Source organism: Glycine soja, chromosome 11, assembly GCF_004193775.1.
Source record: "Glycine soja cultivar W05 chromosome 11, ASM419377v2, whole genome shotgun sequence".
In the NCBI taxonomy this organism is placed as follows: domain Eukaryota; kingdom Viridiplantae; phylum Streptophyta; class Magnoliopsida; order Fabales; family Fabaceae; genus Glycine; species Glycine soja.
In genome coordinates, this window is record NC_041012.1 from 26,687,485 (window position 1) to 26,705,693 (window position 18,209).

Sequence of the window (18,209 nt, forward strand, 5' to 3'; positions counted from 1 at the left end):
TTGGATGTGGATGATGAATATTTGTTGGATATGAGTGTTGAATAATGATTGTTGTGTATGCTCATCATGTTTGCCCATGTTCCTTGCTAACTGTGGTTATTTGGAATTGGTATTGGTTTTTTTTATAATGAACTCACCCTTGCAATTTTGTATCATGTGGTTGGTACCTGTGATGATCACGAACCTTGTTCGTGGGAGCAAAATGACAGTGGTAGGGTGCAGGGAGTAAGATTCTAGTGAGGAGCCGCCGAGCCGACGTGATGACGTTGGCGTTATTTTGGGAGATAGTTGTGTTTTGTAATCAACTCCTCCGTAGTTGGTTTTTAAGTTTTATTTTGTTGAGTTAAAGATGTAAAACTGTGATTTTAATTGTATATATGAGCAGATTTAATTTTCGTTATGTGTATGACATGTACCAAATTATTGTTTCTATGTAATTATGCATATTCACTTAAGTAATGGCGTGTTGTTGGATGAATTTATGTTGTGACAAAATCACTTCTATTTTCATAAGCAAAAATTAAGGGAGTTCTTTTTATAAAAATTGAAATTATCGAATATTAGAGTGTGGATACCGTAGCGACGAGGCGAGTCGTTACACTCGGGCTTGGATTAGTTACTTGCGTCTCATTGACTTCAGTACTCCATTGCTAGCTTGCTCCTTCGTCAAAGATGACATCTCTTGAAATGATCAGCTAGCTGCTTTGAATCTGGTTTGAATAATCGGTAACCTTTAGATTGGTCACTATAGCCGACAAAGATGCACTTTTCTCCTTTTTCATCGAGCTTTTCTCGGTTCTCCTTTGGAATGTGCGAATAAGCAACACATCCAAAAACTTTAAAATGATCAACTGTTGGTTTTCTATTGAACCATGCTTCATATGGTGTCATATTTAAGACTGCTTTAGTTGGAGAACGGTTGAGGATGTATACTGCTGTGCTAACAGCTTCCGCCTATAGATTCTTTGGCAGGTTCTTGTGTTGTAGCATCGATCGAGCCATTTCCACAATGGTTCTATTTTTCCTTTCAGCGACACCATTCTGTTGTGGAGTGTGACAAACAATCAACTCCTTCTTGATGCCATGATCATTGCAAAAATTGATGAATATGTGCCCATTGAATTCTCCCCCGCGATCTATTCTCAAGATTTTGAGGGAATGCCCACTTTGCTTTTCCACTAGGGCCTTGAACTCCTTGAAGCAAGATAATGCATTGAATTTTTGTTGGATGAAGTACACCCACGTCATTCGAGTGTAGTCATCAACGAAGAGGAGAAAATATCTTCTTCCACCAAAGCTGGGGGTACTTGATGGTCCCTAGATATCAGCATGCACCAATTGAAGTGAAGCTTTAGCTCTCCAAGATGTTTTTGGAAATGGTAACCTGTGCATCTTGCCATAAATGCAGCCTTCACAAGCTTTAAGGTTAGATGAAATAAAAGGAAGCCCAAGCACCATTTTTTTTTGTTTTAATAATTTGAGGTCATTAAAGTTTAGATGACCATACCTCAAGTGCTACAGTATGGACTCATCCATATTCTCACATTTCAATGCATTGTTTTGCCCAAATGGCATAAATAGAGGAAATACTTTATTAGGAGCCATTTTGATAGAAATAATTTGGCCCTTTCTTTTATGAATGATATTACATTTATCATCATCAAAGATGACTTTATAATTTTTATGAATAAGTTGACCAACACTTAGAAGATTTTGAGTAAGACCTGGCACATAAAAAACATCATGGATATATTTTTTGCTACCATTTTGAGTTTTAACAGCAATGGTGCCTTTTCCTTCAACTTTTTGAACATTTCCATCACCAAGTGTAACTTTGAATTTTATTGTCTCATCTAGTTGCACAAAGCAACTTTTTGTTTTTTGTCATGTGGTTTGAACAGCCACTATCAGCATACCATACATCCCTTGATTCTTGAGAAGATAAAGCGGAGTACAAAGTATGATCAAGGGATTCTTTATTTTATAGAAAATTTGCTTCTTCTTTTTTTCGTAAAAATAATCTTTTTCGTAGTGTAGTTGCCTTTTGCAATTTTTGCATTTGTACCGACAATCATTTGTATCATGATTATTTTTCTTGCATAATTTGCAATAGGAGCTTGAAGCATTATTTCTCCATTGCTTTCCACTTCTTTTACCACGATTAGTAAATGCTCCTCCTCTTTTTTGAGGAAATTTACCGTGGTTATTTTTCTTTTCTCCATCATTTTTAGAGATATTAATTTTAGATTGGAATGCTTGCTCTAGTGGCTGCTCAAATCTTTTCATTCTAGCTTCATGAGCTTCTAAAGAGCCCATTAATTCTACTAGAGTGAGTTTAGATAAATCTTTTGATTCTTCTATGGCAGCCACAATATGATCATATTTTATGGGAAGACTTCTTAATATTTTTAGTATTATTTTCTTGTCTTCAATCGTGTCCCCGTAACTTCTATTTTGATTGAAGATATTAGAGACACGAGAGAAGAAAGATTCTATAGATTTATCTTCCCGCATTATTAATGTATCAAAATCCTTCCACAAAGATTGAAGTTTAATAGAAATTATCTTGTCTGTGCCTTTAAATTCATTTTTTAGAGTCTCCCATGCCTCCTTTTGATGCAATCCTACTCCGCAAGGGCATTGGATAGAAAAACTCCAAGTAGATTGGGCCAGAGATGCAAGAGAAGGCCCTAGGGTTCTTATGAGCCTTAGGGTAGATTTCGGGCCCATGGGCTAAGTACGAGCCCGCTTATCTTTGTAAATATTAGATTAAGGTTTCATTATTTTTGGGCCTTGTATTTAGGGCTCCATAATGTAGGTAGGGTACCCTAGAAATATAGGAATTTTCAGCCCTTGTATTTTAGGGCACCTAGACTAGTTTTTGTATTAGGGGTAGTTTTGTAATTTCACATGCACTAAGTGGATATTTGATGTGTGTGGTTGGAAATAAATTTAATTGAATTGGTAGAAGCCCAATCCAATTAAATTTTAGAGGGGGAGGTGAGCATTTGCTTACTACACCCCATTGCCACATCATATAGTCACACTTTGTGCATGTCCTTCATGCTTTTCATGCCTCATGACACCTAAGCACACTTAGTGGAGAATCTTGGAATTGATCTTGGATTAGTGGGCTGAACCATAACTAAAATTCACTAATCATAATTAGTGAAATTTTGGCTCCAAAGTTTGGCTCCACAAATTCAATTTCAAATTCAAGTGAAATTTGAATTTCCCTCCAATTTTGTGTGACACTTAGGCTATAAATAGAGGTCATGTGTGTGCATTTTTTTGAACTTTGATGATTTGAATATTAAACTTCAGATTTCAAAGCTCATTTAGAGCACAAAATTTCGTGCTCTTCTCTCCCTCTCCCTTCATTCATCTCCTTCTTCCTCCAAGCTCTTATCCATGGCCTCCTATGGTGGTGAGCTTCTTCTAGACTCATCTTCTCCTTGAAGTGGCGTCTCCTCTCTCTTTCCCTTTCTCCATTCCGCTGCCATTCATCTTCCAAGAAGCAAAGGAATCCATTGATGAAGAAGATCCTAGGCCTACAAGCTCCAATGGAGCTTGCATCACCTTTGCATTTTTTGCTTGCATGATTCTTGGAAAGATCTCTCTACTAACTCCTTGTCGGATGAATTGTAGAGCCTTAGCATCATGTTGCTATTGCTTGTACTCCTTTTGCTTTGCTGCTGTCCACATAGCCAATTCTTCTTGGCTTTCTGGGACTGGATAGCCATTCTCTATAACATCCCACAAGTCTTGTGAGATGAATAGAGTTTGCATTTGGATGCTCCAATAATGGGAACTAAGGTTTGGTTATAGTTGAAGGTTGGTGGGCTAGGTGATGTAGCAAAGGCCATAGGATCAACACTGCTCTGATGCCATTGTTAGGATATGGGACGTGGTTATGCCTTTTTTCTATGGAAGGATATGGTAGAAATGTATGATATAAATGATGGGAGTAGGAAGAGGATGATATTTCAGAAAATTGACACCTTAACTTGAATTGTGTTTATTAGCTTCTTTTCTTACATTCCATGGCTTGCTACAACTTATGCCTTTATATAGGTTACATACATGATTTCTACACACTTCTATACTACTTAGTCCTAGCTAGAGTCTTCTAGACTCATCTATCATCTATCATCCATCTCTATAATGTTCTAGGTGCTTCTATGACTTTAGATAATAAGATATTTTTCTACATCCATCAAGAAGTTTCTACACACTACAACATCTCCATAGGTGTAGAACTCTCTAGATAATGGACCACCAATTATACATCTACATTTTTCTATATTAATCTTCAACAATATACTCTGTCATATCGTTGCTCCTTCCTAAGATTGGCTACCACCACGGATGAGTGAACTTCTAAGCACTAATAGAAGGTTTGAGAGAATGGATCCCAGCAGAGAGAACTTCACAACATTTACTTTGTTTTGGTGAAGTGCTAACAGAGATATGATCATCTGGGTTGCATTTCCACAGGTTGCATTCAGAAGCCCTCCAACTGAAAATATTCACACTTTCCATTGTCACACAATATTATTAAGAAAAGCTTAGTGTTGCATTCTTTGTATTAGCTTCTTATTGTATGCAAATCATGTGAGATTAATATTTATGATTTAATTTTTACTTGTGCGGCCAGTGTAATACTCAATTTGCCTTGAATTTTGAGAGAAAAATCAAACAGATTAAAAGTATTAGAAATATGGACTTCAATATATTTGTAGTGACTGTATGATGTTGATATATATGAGGCTTTTTTACACAAACAATTAATTTTTAAAAAACATTCAGTAATAAATAAATTTGGAAAATATTATGAGTATGGATAAATTGTGTTTTAAAATATAATTTTAAAAAGTTGATTTTTTTTAAAAAAATATTGAACTTCAAGTATTATTTTCTTTTATAAAAAAAATTAAAGTCATGAGTGTAATTATCACTTTATTATTTATAGCGATTTCAGTATTTTTTAAGAAAATCTGATTTTCTTAAAACATAATTTACTCATACCTATAATATTTTTATATTTTTTTTAAAAAAATTAACTCATTTGTGTAAAAAGCCTGCATAGGAAGTGACATGCAAACTTACTCAGTAAAGAAGCTGACACGTTCAGCTAGAGGGGTGAGTCCAAGTAGGCTCCAAGCAAAAATCCAAGGCTACATATGGCAGAAAAGTTATCTATATACAATCTATAAAAGAGAACCCTATGGAAATTACTGAAATACCCCTGCTTAAGATTGTGACAGATGTCCATTTTGTTGGTTTTTTTGTCTTTTAGCCCTTAATTTACCACTCTTCTGATGCTTACAGGTGTTTAATTTTGTTGATTGTGGCATTTACACGTGTTTTATTTTGCATGTTGTGCATGTGCTGGCCTTTGCTTCTTTACGTGGTTTCTTGCATTTCAATCTTCATTCTTCAGTTTGCGCGTTTTTGGTTTTCATTTTCGCAGATACAGAGCAGTTTAATTTGGGTTCTGATTGATGCTGTTTTGATGTATGTTTTGTTACATTCGATGTTAGCTTATGGTTTTTTGGCTTTTCTTTTCTTACATGCATATTACCTTTCGGGTTTTTGGCTTTTGTTTCTGTGGTGTTTTTATGTTTGTTTTGTTGCATGCATGTTATTTTTTAATTTTGTTGTGTTGGGCGATGTTTGGTTTGCATGTTTGGTTTAGGGTTGGTGGTACTTCTGTTGTTCTGTTCTGGTGCTGTTTTCATGTGTGTTTTCTTACATGCATTTAGCTTCTCATTTTTGTGTGTTGAACGAGGTTTTGGATTTTTGCTTAGCTTATCATGTTTCTGTTTTGATGGTGGCTTTGTTGTATTTTTTTCAGTGTTATGGCACGTTCTCCAGACAAGATAAAGAGCATCGATGGCTCAAAAGAAACTCTTAAATTCAGTGTGAGGATCAGTGATCTATGGTTTATTGGCACGCCTAACAAATCTGAGCAAGCTGGAATGGTGTTTGTGGACTCCGATGTATGCTTCAATTCTGTGTTTTTTTTTGTAGCTTTATTACTTATTACTCATTGTTCATTTCATTGTGTTGTAACCTTAATGCAATCCAGGGTGATGAGATCCACGCTGTTTGTAAACAAGACCAATTGAAGTAAAATAAAAATGGACTTGGAAGAAAATTGTACTTACGTCATGCACAATTTTAAAGTGCTAAAAAACAATGGTCAGTACAGAGTGTGTGATCATCAATTTAAATTGGTGTTTATTAGGGTTACTGTTGTGAGGGAGTGTGTTCTAGGGGACATCCCTTTTAGAAAATACAGATTTGTTGGATTTGCAGATGTTGTGGTTGGCCAGTTTGAACGTGGACTATTGGTTGGTATGTTAAGTTATATTTTTGCAATTGAGTTTATTTTGAAAGTTCTGTTGTTTTTGGAATTAAATAACATTCCCTGATTTTCCTACTTGCTTTATAGATGTTATTGGTCTTGTGGAGGAGGTTGTCTTTCGGCAAGTTTCAGGAAAAGGTAGAAGGGTAGTTTTCAAATTAAAGGACTTGAGGTGAAGTTCGATTCTTGGTGACAATTTATGTGATATGCTTTGTCAAGTTGTGGCTATGATTATATTATTATTAATAACTGATTGTTTCATAACTATTTGTTTTTGATAGCCAGCAATTGCTATCTTGCACTTTGTGGGATGATTATTGCTTGCAGTTTGTGAAGTTCTTAGATGATTATGAAGGTGATGGTGCAATTACAGTTCTATTAAGCCATTGTAGGATCAAGGAAGCGCAGGGTATATCCTCATCTTGAATTTATTGATTTCTCTGTTTATGCTATTGCATGTTATGGTTTTGTTTTTTTAAATGATTCAGGATCTTATCTTGCATCGATCAACAATTCTTTCAAGGCTTCAAAGTTAATTATTAACCAGCCCGTGATGGAGATTCAAGAATTCAATGAACGATATTTTTTGTATGTGTTATGTAATATATATTGATTATTTTTTGTCTTATTTTTGTTGTTCATTGTATATTTGTAGGCTTGCAGAGTTGGGCATTGAGGCCCGGTCAGGTTTTAAATCCCATGGTGAAGGGAGTACACAGCTTTCAGGTTCTATCCAATTATCATCAAAAGAATCATTCTTTGGCAAGACTGAGGCAAAGACTATTGTTGAGATTAACACCATCTCTGAAGTAATGATCTTATATAGATTTTACTTCTTTGTCATGCATTATCTGAAGTTTTTTATTTGATGTCTATGCTGTTTCATGCAGGAAATTGTTTGTGTCACTATTGGCACAATTACTAGGATTGTTCTGGACAATCATTCATGGTGTTATACAGCTTGCATTCAGTGCCATAAAAAAAGTGATGCAGAGATGGCGCCCTTTACATGTGCATGCGGCAAATACAATAAGGAAGTTGTGCTTAGGTGATTGTGATCTTTTAAAATGTTGTGTATTTTTTATGCCTTCATCATTTTTTGACTATTGGTGCATATGGTGGCAGGTATAGGCTTGAGGTGATGATCAACCAGGGAAATGAAAGCACAAAATTCCTGCTTTGGGACCGTGAATGCAGTGAATTAATTGGCCAATCAGCTGATGCAGTTAATAAGCTTAAAATTGAAGTGTGTTTTTGGATTCAACCGTAATTGTTTATGTTTGATATGTTATTTTTTGTTTGTGTAATACAATTATTCTCTTTGAACAAGGATGGTGATGTTGATTTGAATGCTTCACCCCAAGCACTTGATAAGCTGCTGGGTCATGAACTTGCTTTCAAGATAAAGGTGCAACCCAAGTTTAGGAATTTTGCTGTTTTGAAGTGTTCAGCTGACTCGTGCTTGATAAATGCTGTGATGGATATGCTAGCTGATGCTGAGGTAATGTTCAATGCAAGTTATTTGACATTAACTATTGTGAAAAGTATGTATTCTATTCATATTTATCTGTTTTCCATGGGTTGTGTTATCTTCAATGTATGTCTTATTCAGACATCTTCAAAAATGGATATCTCGGTTTCTGATTCGAATCATTCTGCTCAACATGAATCTGTGAGTTTTGATGACTGCTCTCATTTTTAAATATGATATTTCTTGCAATTCTTGCATTTTGACACTTCATGACTTTCAACTTAGCATTCAACTTATTGATTGCCATTTGTTTTATCTAGCAATCCCTCTCTGTGACAGCAGATCATGATCCCCTGTTTGGACTCCCCTTGACGCCTACAAAGCGGCAGGCATTTCAGGATTGTGATGATGAACCAGGGATCTCTCAAATTTCACCTGCACAACTTTCATCCAACAAATTAAAAAAACATGCCTGAATTTAGTGCATTTGGTTGTTTCCAAGTTGTGTTGAACAATTTTTTCCCCCTTGGTATTTGTATATTGTACATTGGCTTCTACCTTATTTCTGTTGTGGTGGTGTTGCTTTTGAACTCTGATCAGAACTTTTGTTTAAATTTTAATCTTATTTTGTATGCGAGTATCCTGGCATTTTAGTTGTATGGCTTATCCGATGTCACCTTAACTATTGCACTATATTTCAAAATCCTTATTTGTTCAATTGTTAAAATAACTATCAACAGACCATGCTTATATTAATGGTTATAAAGCCATCTTTAAAGAAATCGAGCTATGCAAATGTTATGAATTGAAATATATCATGAGAGATAGAACAAGTAAGATTTGAAAATAAAAATTAGAGATTGCCAGACAGAAAGTTCAAAAAACATGTTCTTCACAATGATGATAAGTTAAAATTCAATTAAAGTTTTAACCGGCCATTAAACCATCTGATTTTAAGGTGTGCATCTTTAAATGTCTGAGCAGAAAGTATTCATGGGAAACAAATTAAAATATTAGAAATAATGACCACGAAATATTGATCAGTAGCACAACTAAATCACCATTAATATCTGATTAATTCATCTGATTTTATGTTGTGCATCCTTAATTGTCTGAGCAAAAAGTATTCACGGGAAACAAATTAAAATGTTAGAAATGATGATTAGGAAATATTGATCACTAGCACAACTAAATCAACATTCATATCTGATTAATTTTCTAACAGCAGAATATACACACCAAGACAAAAGTATCAGCTTTGGAGTCTTGAGAAACATGATCTTGGATCATCAATGATATGTAATTAAGTGTTTCTTTATTATCAATCATCGTTTAGCATGATTTGTTAATTTAGATAACATTTTTTGCTTGATTTGGCTTTCGCAAATGTAGAATCGGATATTTGATAAATTTACTCCATCTTTCATCAGATGTCTCAATATGATGTACAATTAATAAAACAAGTAAAAAAACAATTTTTGTTTAGCTTGACATCCTAATTCTGCCATGCATAACATTTTCGATATCATATTTCTTATCGATGGCGCCAAAGCATAGGTATAATAATGGTTATAAATGCAAGTCTAATCAATTTAGTGCATTTAATTAGCTGTCAGCATTCATAATTTTAGTGTTTTTCCTTATGCTTACTTTTGATTACTTACTTTTCAAGTTTTAATGTGGTCGTCAAAACCATGACTATAATCATGGCTATACATGCATGTCTAATCATTTTTATCAAAGTATGATCTATTTAACCATGTGTCAACATTGATAATTTTAGTCAACAAGTCAAGTTATGTCTTGGTTCAAGTGGAATAACATTCCTTTTCTGCATGTCCATGGACTTTTGCAATTTTAATTTTGCATGTATTGTAATATATTAAAACAAGAAGTCAGTGAAAATTTTATAACTCAGTCAAGATTAACAACAACCATCAAGAACATGGATAACCATGAGTATGCAAATCATCGTGATACGACACAAGCTAGGATAAAAAATAAAGGTATTAGGCAGCACAAAGTTAATGATCAGGCTCAGAATATTGATTGTAAGCAATTCAAAATATTATGTACCAAATTACAGTTAATAATTTTAATTAGTTTGTTGATTTAGTAATACAATATCCATAATTTTTTTCACACAAGGACAAGCAACCTGTAAGGTACATTCAATATTATGTGAATCCATTCCACATTAAATAAATTCCACTAAACTTAGATTCAATTCACTTTTTTAGTCAATATTCGTGATTCATCAGAGGATGACAGTTCTAAATCAACACAAGGTACCAATTAAAATAGACTTTATCAAATTAATTTTCAACATTATAATGCTATAATCTAATCTAAATGCAATTTTCATGGGTTGTGTTTCAGTTTCTTCACCTGAGAACCAAAATTATATGTCCTCAGCTAATGAGCCTGCAATTAATAGAGAAGGTAACGATTAATATTGATAAACACTATGTTATTAGCTCACTGTCGAATATCTTTCACTCTACAAAACTGCTTTTGTTTATCGTGTTTCAATTTACATGTTTTCCTAAAACATTTTCAATGACCAACTTCACTTTGCCATATATCATTAAATTATTTCAGGATATTTTGATCTTGGTGATCAACTCATGCAGTGTAGTCACTGTAATGCAAATATGTGGTATGATGAAAGAGTCTCAAAAGATAAAAGAACTACAAATCCAAGATTCAGTTTATGTTGTGGAAATGGCAAGGTTGAACTTCCATTGTTACAGAATCCACCTAAATATCTCTACCAACTTTTGTATGATCATGATACATCTGATAGTAAAAATTACCAACAGAACATAAGGACATATAACATGATGTTTGCCTTTACTTCTGCTGGTATTAAGTTTGACAAATCAATTAATCATTCAAGAGGACCTCCTACAATAAGAATTCAAGGTCAACCATGTCATAGAATAGGTAGTATGTTACCGATTCCTGGGAAAGAACCAAAATTTGCACAATTGTATATCTTTGACACAGAAAATGAAGTGCAGAATAGGATTAATGCAATAAGGTAGTTAGTCTTTCATTATTATTATTATAAATGCACAACATTGATCAACAATCTTACATTTAAATAGGATTCAATTGTTTATTCTGCATTACTAATCTTCCAATCATCATATATATAATTGTTTATTTTAGTCAACAGTCCACATAATCAAATTCAAGAACACATTGTTTCACAACTTAGTGAGATGTTAGATGAATACAACGTGCATGCAAAAACTTTCAGGATGGCCAGAGATAGATTACAAGATGTTCAAGTGAATAATATCAAGTTGAAATTGATTGCTAATCGTGAGAAAGATGGTCGTACATATAATGTACCTACTGTTCCTGAAGTTGTAGCACTAATAGTAGGCGATTTTGATGCAAATTCAAAAAGAGATATTATTATTGAAACTCAGCATGGACAACTACAAAGGATCCATGAATTACATTCTAGCTATCTAGCTCTACAATACCCTCTCTTATTTCCTTATGGGGAAGATGGATATAGACCTGATATTCTACATAGCAGTCGATCAGATGGTAAGAAAAGGAAAAGAAATCGTCTTACAATGAGGGAGTGGTTTTCTTATAGGCTACAATGCAGATCAAATGAATCTATGACTTTGTTGAATTCTAGGAGACTATTCCAACAATTTGTTGTTGATGGCTATACTATGGTTGAGTCAGAAAGACTTTCTTACATCAGAAACAAGTAAAAAAAACTTCGAGTTGACAAGTTTTGTAGCTTACAACAGTCATTGGATGATGGAAGTAGGAGAGGCCTAAATAAAGGTAAAAGAGTCATTTTGCCTTCAACTTTTGTTGGCAGTCCGCGCTATATGGATCAACTTTATTTTGATGGTATGGCCATATGTAGCCATGTGGGCTTCCCAAATCTTTTTATTACTTTAACCTGCAATCCAAATTGGCCTGAAATCCATAGATTGTTGAATCCATTGAATCTGAAAGCAGCAGATAGGCCAAACAAAATCTCCAGAGTCTTCAAACTAAAGTATGAACAAATGCTTATGGACCTGACAAAGAATCACATGCTAGGCAAAGTTATTGCATGTAAGTTGATTCTAAGTTTGTTGAATTTATATTATGTGTGACATTGTTATTTTACACTACCAATATTAATCACACAATCATATTTAATAACTTTAATTATTTTCTATTAACAGACTTACTAATGAATTGCAGATATGTATACAATAGAATTTCAAAAATGAGGCCTACCTCATGTCCATTTGTTGCTATTTTTACATCCTGATAACAAATACCCATCCTCAGATGAAATTGATCAAATTATATCAGCAGAGATACCTTCACAGCAAGATGATCCAGAACTGTATTCATTAGTAAAAAACCATATGGTTCATGGTCCATGTGGATGTCTGAATCATGGATCTCCATGCATGAAAAAAGGCAAGTGTATTCGTTTCTATCCTAAAATGTTCCAGCCGCATACTATTTTAGATGCTGATGGTTTTCCATTCTATCGTAGAAGAAACAATGGTAATGCAATTGAGAAAAATGGTGTTATAGTTGATAACAGGTATATTGTACCTTACAATCCAAGATTGCTCAGAAAATACCAAGCGTATATCAATATTGAATGGTGTAACCAAAGCACTTCTATCAAATATTTATTTAAGTACATCAACAAGGGATATGATAGGGTGACTGCTGTTTTGATTGATGAAGATAACGATCAAACTGAGAATGGTGGCACCCATAATGATGAGATCAAAGAATATATAGATTGCAGGTATTGTTAAAACTTGATCTCTAATTTATCTGATCATCATTGTTATAACAACTAATTCTATCTTCCTAACAGATACATATGTCCTTGTGAATCTACTTGGAGAATCTTTGGATTTCCAATACATGGCAAAAAACCTGTTGTTGAAAGATTACACTTCCATCTTCTAGGCCAACATAGTGTTCTCTATGAAGACCATGATGATATTGATGATGTATTGTCTAAGCCAAGTATCTCTGATTCAAAGTTTATTTCATGGATGAACACCAACCAAAATTCTGTTGAAGGGAGAAATCTTACTTATGCAGAATTTGTTTCAAAGTTTGTATACAATCAGAAGAAAAGATGTTGGCACCTTAGGAAGAAAGGCTATACCATTGGCAGATTACTATGGGTTCCACCAATTACAGGGGAATTATTTTATTTGAGAATGATGCTTACCATTTGTAAAGGACCTACCTCATTTGAGGATTTAAGAACAGTTGATAATGTTCAGTATTCTACATATAAAGAAGCATGTTTTGTTGTGGGATTTTTACAAGATGATAAAGAATTTATTGAGGCAATCAAAGAAGCAAAAGACTGGGGTTCAGCACATTATATAAGAAAGCTATTTGTGTTGTTACTTTTAACTGCAACAATGAGCAAACCTGAACAAGTTTGGGACCAAACTTGGCATTGGATGGCTGATGACATTGTCTATAATTATAAAAAACCATCAACAAGTCCAGGTTTGTGCTAATTTCCCATCAGACAAATCAATATTGATACGACACATAATTTGACTTTTTTCTCTTTTGTGTATTAGCATTGCAGCTTGATGATAGAACTCTTCAAAATTTGGTCTTGCTTGAAATTGAACAACTGCTGCAAGCAAATCAAAGATCGCTAAGAGACTATCCTTCAATGCCATATCCAGAGGATGCGAATTGTCCAACTTATCTAGACAATAGCCTTATATTAGCTGAACTGAACTACAACAATGAAGAACTTAGATCAGAGTTTGAACATCTATTTTCTCACATGACAGGTACATTAAGTATAGAGCAATTTACCCCTCTGAAAATTATTATGTGCATTTCCTTCTTAGCTTTTCTCATCTATAAATTAGTATTTTAACTTCATTCATTTATCTTTAAATCTAACACCACATATGGATGATTTCAGATGAACAAGCTTCAATTTACAACCAGATTGTTGAAGCTGTTAATAAAGATGAAGGTGGTATGTTTTTTCTCTGTGGATATGGAGGTACAGGAAAAACATACATTTGGAAAACACTTGCAAGTTCATTGAGAGCTAACAATAAAATTGTAATAATGGTGGCCTCTAGCGGCATAGCTTCTCAGCTATTGCCTGGAGGTAGAACTGCACATTCAAAATTTAAAATTCCAGTTCCAGTTTTTGAAGACTCAACTTGCAATATCCATCAACAAACTGAATTAGCTGAGCTATTAAATTAGACAAGTCTAATCATTTGGGATGAAGCACCCATGGCTCACAAATTCTGTTTTGAGGCACTTGATCACAGTCTTAGAGATATCATCAAACACAACTCAAAGGACAATACAATCTTTGGAGGTAAAGTCATGGTCTTTGGTGGAGATTTCCGGCAGATCCTGCCAGTCATTCCAAGAGGCAGCCGTTCTGATATTGTTAACGCCACAATTAATTCCTCTTATCTATGGGATCACTGTCAGATCTTGAGACTAACAAAAAACATGCGTTTACAAAACAACATGCAAGCAACAGATCAAGAAGAAACTGCAGCTTTTGCATAATGGATTATAGATATTGGTGATGGTATTATTGGAGATGAAAATGATGGTTATGTTACTATTGAAATTCCACAGGAACTATTAATCACAGAATATAATGATCCTATTCATAGTATAATTAGCTCTACATTTCCATATCTATCTCATCATCACAATGATCCTGAATACTTCCAAACCAGAGCAATATTAGCTTCCACAAATGAAACAGTGCAACAAGTTAATGATTATATGCTTACAATGATACCGGGTAATCATATAGTAAACTATCTTATTCTGTTTTTCATCTTTTAATCAACTTTCCTGGATTTAACATTTTTGGTTGATGAATTTTCTTTTTTATGTCTAAAATATTGATAGGTGAACAAATGGAATATCTAAGTTCTGATTCAGTTGACAAATCCAAAACCATTGAAAGTTGTCATTCCGGCTCACTGACAACTGAATTTTTGAATTCATTGACAACATATGGCTTACCCAATCACTGTCTCAAACTCAAGATTGGAACACCAATAATTTTATTAAGGAACTTAGACCAAACTCAAGGGTTGTGTAATGGTACTAGGTTAATTATCACAAGATTAGCAAAGCATGTTATTGCAGCTGACATAATTTCTGGGACAAATATCGGAGTTCATGTTTATATCCCATGAATGTCTATGTTGCCTTCACAGTCACCATGGCCTTTTAAGCTATTGAGGAGACAATTTCCGATAATGCTTTCTTATGCTATGAAAATTAATAAATCCCAAGGACAATCACTATCTTCAGTTGGACTTTACTTGCCAAAACCAGTTTTTTCACATGGCCAACTATATGTTGCATTTTCAAGAGTCAAGTCAAAGAAAGGACTTCGAATTTTAATACATCATCAGGACAAAAAAAAATGACTTCAACCACGAATGTGGTTTTCAAAGAGGTCTTTACAAATATTAGAAGGTAAATCCAATTTATTTCCCTGCTTCTGCTTCATTTATTTGTGCCCATTGTGTTAGGTTTCTTGCATACTACGTTATCATCTATCTTGCCCTTTAGATATTAGTAACGTTTAAATGTTATTTTTGTCCCTCACACTTTTTGCATTCATGTTGTGCTTTTATCGCAATCCATGTTGAAATTGGACATTTTGTTGATACTAATTCAAAAACCTGTTCCACTCATTCTGATGTTCTATTATTAAATACATAGTCAGAAATTTATATATTAATTTACTTTTGTTCATTGGTAACGAATCCAAAAAATTATTCAATAATTTTGAATGATGCTACTATATTGTCACTGTCAATGAACCCTAGGTAGCATGTCATCTAGAATAACATTTAATTCATGCATATAGGAAAAAACAGCCTATGCATATCCTGTGTGATTATACCTTATCCAAAACAAAACAGATACAATATTAAGTTAAATCTTTTTAAATGTCTATTAAATTTCGTAGCATTCTATTACCATTATTTCGAACTATTGTATTAAGATTCTAAGTAGTTCAGTTATCTCCACCATCTATTACATTGTTTTTATGATGCTGACTCTGCCCTTTCAAACTTTCTTGCTTTTGGTCCTTCATTACCATTATGAAGTGTATTTTCTTATTTGTTCGATCATATCATCTCTGATATACATCATCTATTATATTCTCTTTATAATCCTGATTCTGCTCTTTCAAAGTTTCTTGCTTTAGGCCTTTAATTCGAATCATGAAATGCATTTTCTTATCTGTTCAATCATATGATATCTGTATTTGCTTTTGCTGCATTTTCTGATCTCTGCAATGTTCTGTATTCCTTATTTTCATGCTTTGCATCTAATTTCCTACGTCTTATATTATATGCATCTTCTCTTATCTTATTTTAATTATCCTAAATTAGAACTGTTAAATCCAATTACTACCACATTGCAGCAACACAACAATTTAGACCTGCAGACAATTGAATTAGTCAATATGCATGTTTTTTAAATGCTAAGCCCATTTTTTTCCTCATTGCACTACAATTGAGATTGCTTGCTATCAGACAACCATTGATATTGCAGTTTAAAGCTGCCCTCCATTGTGACAAGGTTAAATCAAAGCCTTCCTTTCCATATTTTATCCTTTGTGCTTCTGATATTGTTTTCCTTTTTTAAACGCTTTTTCCCCATTGCAAGACTCCATAGAAATACCAGGCTTCTATCAGCGCCAATGGCTACCAAATTATCCTAAAATTGTTGAATTTAAGTATGATGGGGAAACCTACAAAATTCAAGTCAGACAACAGAAAGACAAACTTTACTTTGCTGATGGCCTAACAAGATTCAGGACAGAACTGCAGATTTATGAATCTGTCATGATAAATTTCCTGACCTGCGACCACCCTGCAAAATTTGACCTCCACTTCACTCCACCATTAGACCAGCAGAAATGCAAAAGGCGCCGTGCAACAAGAAAACACATCTGGACATATGAAATCAACCAATCAATGCTAGGCGCACCATATCCACGGGTAAAATATTCATATCCATATATATCTTCCATACAAATATAAATTTCAATGCCTAACTCCTTTTTTTTCCCCTGCAGCAACTTCCAACCTCTGTCACACAATGCCTAATCCACTGTGGTGATCATATGACAATTCTCAGAAGATTCGGACCTCCACTGCCATGGAATGTAGTTGTGCTCGACAAAGGCATCGGTGACAAGTATGTCACTCTTCCTTGGTACAAATTCATTCAAGAAGGTGATTTTAGCCATGGAGACAAGCTCTCATTCAATTATAGGCGTGCTGAGAAGATCTGGGAGGTTGTTGATGTAAGCTCCATTGGAGCTTGTAGGCCTAGGATCTTCTTCATCAATGGATTCCTTTGCTTCTTGGAAGATGAATGGCAACAGAATGGAGAAGGAAGAGAGAGAGGAGACGCCACTTCAAGGAGAAGATGAGTCTAGAAGAAGCTCACCACCATGGAAGGCCATGGATAAGAGCTTGGAGGAAGAAGAAGATGAATGAAGGGAGAGGGAGAGAAGAGCACGAAATTTTGTGCTCTAAAAGAGCTTTGAAATCTGAAGTTTAATTTTCAAATCATCAAAGTTTTCCAAAAGAAATGCACACACATGACCTCTATTTATAGCCTAAGTGTCACACAAAATTGGAGGGAAATTCAAATTTCACTTGAATTTGAAATTGAATTTGTGGAGCCAAACTTTGGAGCCAAAATTTCACTAATTATGTTTAGTGAATTTTAGTTATGGTTCAGCCCACTAATCCAAGATCAATTCCAAGATTCTCCACTAAGTGTGCTTAGGTGTCATGAGGCACGAAAAGCATGAAGGACATGTGAAATTCTGATACTGAGGACAGATGTCGTACAGGATGTCACGACATCCCGCTTCAGAACATGCAGATTATATATGACAGTATGAACAGATTAAACAAGTAAATAACACAAGAGAATTGTTAACCCAGTTCGGTGCAACGTCACCTACATCTGGGGGCTACCAAGCCAGGGAGGAAATTCACTAGAATAGTATTAGTTCGAAGATCTAACAGCCACTGTATACAACCTTCTCACCTAATCACTACCCATGCAACTTCTACCTAAGAGCCACTCTTAGATATGAGAACCCCTCTCACTCCCTCTCAATCACTCACCCGTGTTTACAAACAAATCAAAGACACACCAGAGATTGCTCTCTGAACAATAGAGATCAACTCTACACACTCAGGTCCAACACTTGATGTTAGGGTAACATCAAGGTGGCTCACAAAACACTCAAGTCCCAAAACTCACAAAATAACTCTTCAATCTCGGACTTGGTGAAAAAAA

At 34.5% G+C, this 18,209-nt stretch overlaps 1 pseudogene; it reads right to left on the bottom strand.

The window, feature by feature from the left end:
• Window positions 1-18,209, bottom strand: part of LOC114373116 — a 56,846-nt pseudogene that overhangs the window by 8,610 nt on the left and 30,027 nt on the right.